Raw genomic sequence first — 4,586 nt, forward strand, 5'->3', positions numbered from 1 at the left:
CTGCAGCCACTGCGTGTGCTCCGGGTGCCGCGTGTTCCTGAGCAGGACCCGCCTCTGGAGGTGCACCGTGTGCTACGAGGGCAGGTGAGGATGCGGGAGTCCTGGGCGGTGGCCCGAGACAAGCCTCAAGGGCAGTGGGCAAATGTTTTGCAGAGCGAACTTCTGAGACTTGGAGGTCACCGTAATTCAGAATCCATTGGATTGCCCTGGCGGGTGGCTCGGTTCATTGGAGTGTTGTCCCGCGCACTGAAGGGCTGTGGGTTCGAATCCCTGTCAGGGCACATACCGAAGTTGCAGACTTGATCCCCAGTTGGGCCTTATAAGGAGGCAACACATCCATGTTTCTCTCCCTCTTCTCTCTCTCGTCACTAAAAACATATCTTCTGGTGAGGATTAAAAAAAGAAGAAGAAGAAGAAACGGGTATGCTTTCCATTCGTGATAGACTGAATCTAATGTATTTTAATCTTTTGGTGGTGTGAGGTTTTAAGCATTTTTTTATTTATTATGGAATTGGTATTTTTGAACTATCCATTTTGAAAATGGTAAACAACATGTTGGGCTTGGGCTCCCACTGTTCCAAGCAAGAATGGGTTGGTCGTGTGTCCTTGCACCCCCACGGGAGTGTGTTTCCAGTGGTTGGGGGACAGCGTGCATCAGGCCGGCACGGGCCTTGTGGGAAGGGAGTGTGTCTGCTCTGAGCCCAGGGGTGGAGGCGGCGGCCCGGAGACCTGAGACCACTTCTCGCTCAGCAGTCGCCAGCCCGCTCGCTCAGTGTGAATGTGGCGGCCGGATTCCCTCTCCCCTAACTCAGCAGGGCTGCTTATGGGCGCCCTGGCACGAATCTCCCTAAATTTCCAGTCCCTTCGCAAGGCCTGATGCATTTCAGTCGCTCACCCAGAGAAAAGTGCAGCCGCCCCACCCGATGTCTGTGGTCCTGAGCGGCCGACCTCCCGTCCCTCCCGTCTCCAGTACCGACTCCTACCAGACCCACCTCCACGCACCTCAGGTTTCCTGGGTTCGTGGGAGCCAAGCCCTCCGGGCTTCCCTCGGCTCGAGAGGAAGAAGCAGAATCACTTCGCGCCGCCGGCCGCACCTGTGCTCGCTCCTGCAGGTCTGGGCTCTCAGGAGGGTAGGTGGCAATTAATTCCAAAAACGTCTCCAGAGATCGAACGCTCTTCCTCCGTTTTAATCAACCACAGACATTGATGTCTAACGATAAACATGGCGTGGTAAGGCATTAAGTTCTTCAGCAATTTTCTCCTAATAGTGAACTAGAAGCAAAAAGTCAAAATGGGGGGATGGGGCTGAGCGGCCGCCCAGGCGCTGGCCGTGTTGAAATCTCGGCCCCAGTGTCAGGCCCTGGTGTTGAAACTCTGCCCTCTAAGGACACCAAGTGTGATTTCTATAACCCCAGCTTCCTTCTTTTGAAATAAAGATGTTTTTCAAAACACCTAAGATAATTGCATTGCCCTGTGTGAACCGACACAGGTGCCGTACGGGAGAGCTAACTCATTTCTAACATCTGTGCCCCCTGCCCCCCCGCCCCTTTCTCTTTGCTACTTTCTTCAAAACCCTCTGCTCTTGCTCTGGTTGGTCCACTCTGGGCTGCTGTCCTCTTTCTCTCTTTTTTTTAATTCTCACCTGAGGCTATGCTTTTCAATAAGAGAGAGAGGAAGAGGGAAAGAGAAGCATCGATGTGAGAGAGAAACATCGATCGGTTGCCACAATCCGCAACCCGGGTATGTGCCCTGACTGGGAATCAAACCCACAGCCCTTTGGTGCACGGGATGGCCCTCTAACCACTGGACAACATCGGCCAGGGCATGGCCACGCAAAGAGAAGGCCTGGTAACCCTTTAGAACCGTGGTCGGCAAACCGCGGCTCCCGAACCACATGCAGCTCTTTGGCCCCTTGAGTGTCGCTCTTCCACAAAATACCACGTGCGGGCGCGCACGTACAGTGCGATTGAAACTTCGTGGCCCATGTGCAGAAGTCAGTATTTTGTGGAAGAGCCACACTCAAGGGGCCAAAGAGCCACATGTGGCTCGTGAGCCACGGTTTGCCGAGCCGCAGTTTGTCAACCACCGCTTTAGAACATTTGACATTCGTAACTGAACGGGGGCCTGGAGGCTGGTTTGAGCCCCGTCTGCTTCTTCCTCGGCCTAAGTCCTGCTCCCCGAGAACCAGTGGGTCTGTGGGCACCAGACGAGGGACATCGCATTTTAAAACCAAGGAAGGAGAAGCTCTGGGACAGCAATTACAAAGAAGCAGCAGCAAACCCAGCTCGCAGGAGCTGCAGCCAGTGCAGGCGAGTGCCGGCCTGGCCGGGGGCGTCCGGGGGCAGCGAGGACCCCGCCTTCAGGGTAGGTGTCCTCAGGGGACCGCAGAGCAGCCCTGGCTGCAGCGCTGCGGGGAGAGGCCCGAATGAGAGGGACAGACACCGTCGGGAGAGGAGACACATGGAGTGACAAGGACCGCCCACCACGGCGAGGGCGGGCGAAGCGCTCCTTGTCCTTGGCGCCGACTGTCTGTCTTAAACCTGGAGGCGGTCTCCTGGGGGCAGCCACTGCTGTGATCCTGTCTTCCAGGTGAGGACACAGAGGCTTGGAGACACCAGATAGTTGGCCCATGGCCATGAGGTCAGGAAGACTGGGACCCGGGCTCCCGCGTCCCATCCCCTCTTGCCTCCGCCCTCTCCTGTCTGCGGGGAGCTCCCCCTCGAGGGCAGGGTCTTCAGAGCCGCCCAGAGAGCTGTGCTCGGGGACATAAGGGCTTTGCCGGAGGAAAACCAGGAGAAGGGGGCTGTGGGGCCAGGCGGACTCGGGAGGGGAGATAAGGGAACAGGCCACGTGGAAGTCCTGGTAGTGAAACCAGGCGCGAGGCGATGAGGCCGGTGGCGGTAGTGATGACAGACAGCCCGGCCGGTGTGGCTCAGTGATTGAGCATCGACCTATGAACCAGGAGGTCATGGTTCGAGTCCCAGTCAGGGCACATGCCTGGGTTGCGGGCTCGATCCTCAGTGGGGGGCGCGCAGGAGGCAGCCACTCGATGATCCTCTCTTATCATTGATGTTTCTGTCTCTCCCTCTCTCTTCCTCTCTAAAATCAATAAAAACATTAAAAAGAGAGAGAGAGAATATGACAGACAGTTCAACAAAGGGGTGGTGGAAATGAGTTATGGGGGTTAAAAGCGGGAGCCACACCGCCATGGCCAGCAGGCTGCGCCAGCCCAAGACCTTGTTTCGTTGGCCTGTGAATGCCTAATACTTATCGTCTCCATGTGGAAACCGTGTGTGGGTTCTCCGATTGGCCACGGCGCCCACCCCTCCCTGCGGCCTCACACCCAGCCGCTCTCCTCACTTCTAGCTGCTGCCGGGGGCCGAGTGTGTGAGCGGCCAGCACGTCCGAGGGCACGATGCACGGGAGACCTCGGCGCTGTCTCAGGCTCCCCCGGTGCAGGTCCCACCTGATCCCTCCGGTTCCCGGGTGTCCCTGCCCCTGGGGATGTCATTCACTCCCCAACCCACACGCACTTCCTGGCCCGCCACGGGCCTCCATCATGCTTGGGGCTGTGACTCTCGCCTCTCCGAGGTCAAGTGGGGGAGAGTTATCAGTGCTTCGCACGAAGTGGGGGTGGCAGCCTGATGAAGTCGTTTCTTTATCTTCATCTCGACGTCCTCACTCCGCTCCCGGTTACCTAGGATTTAATCATCGCGATCAGTCTGTTTTCCTGTGAGAACGTTGAAATCAGATCGACTGGGCTGGTGCAGAAACCTCACTTGTGCTTTGTAAGTAAAAACCATCTTAGACGCAAGAAGTGAAACGATTTTCGCGGAAAGCACGCGGGACCTTGTTAGCTGGGACTCGCCCAGCAGCTGGACAGGCTGGCAAAGCAGTTGGTTGATCTCAGGTTCGCAGTGAACTCCTTCCCCGGGAGTTTGGCAGCTTGTCGGTCTGACGAGCCAGGGGCTGGAGGCTGCTTTGCCATCAGGGCACTGGGGGGAGCTCAGGCCACGCGGGAATGTGCCGCTTTAGCCGCTTGAGGAACCCTGACTGCACAGAGCAGCTCCCACCTCTGCCTGTTGGGTGGAGCCACCCAGGGTCATCACGCTGACATTTCTGGAGCAGGAAGTAGGGACAGTGTCGCCTCCTTCAGCTGTGACTGACCGGGGTGCCAATACACGCGCTCCGGCAGGCCTGCTCGGCCCCCTGCCGGCTGGCAGTGACAAGGTCAGACCCGCTCGGGGTTGTCCGTTCGCTGTGAGCGTCTGTGTGCTGGAATTAGCAGAGCGCTTTTCAGCAGCTACTTCGCAGGTGCTCATGCAGTGACAGCGACCGCAGAGCTCCAGGCCCCCCAGGAGTTGATGAGGGTGAGCGTCTGGCTGGAATTAGCAGAGCGCTTTTCAGCAGCTACTTCGCAGGTGCTCATGCAGTGACAGCGACCGCAGAGCTCCGGGCCCCCCAGGAGTTGATTAGGGGCGTCTGTGCACTGGCGCTCGTGGTTATAATCACAGTGACCTGAACGCAGTTAGTGGAAAGGCCAGACCCCGAAAGAACTCAGGTCTCCTGGCCTCTGTCTTCCAGCC

General features: G+C 57.6%; 1 protein-coding gene across 1 annotated transcript in view; it reads left to right on the forward strand.

Moving 5' to 3' along the window:
• Positions 1-6: 6 nt before the first annotated feature.
• The window catches only part of SYTL3 (synaptotagmin-like 3), a 37,821-nt gene continuing 33,241 nt past the window's right edge, over positions 7-4,586 (forward strand). Inside the window, exon 1 of the mRNA XM_014545070.1 lies at positions 7-84. The gene's annotated coding sequence lies outside the window, so the exon portion shown is untranslated. The remainder of the gene's footprint in view (positions 85-4,586) is intronic.

Source organism: Myotis brandtii, unplaced genomic scaffold, assembly GCF_000412655.1.
Source record: "Myotis brandtii unplaced genomic scaffold, ASM41265v1 scaffold395, whole genome shotgun sequence".
Lineage (NCBI taxonomy): Eukaryota > Metazoa > Chordata > Mammalia > Chiroptera > Vespertilionidae > Myotis > Myotis brandtii.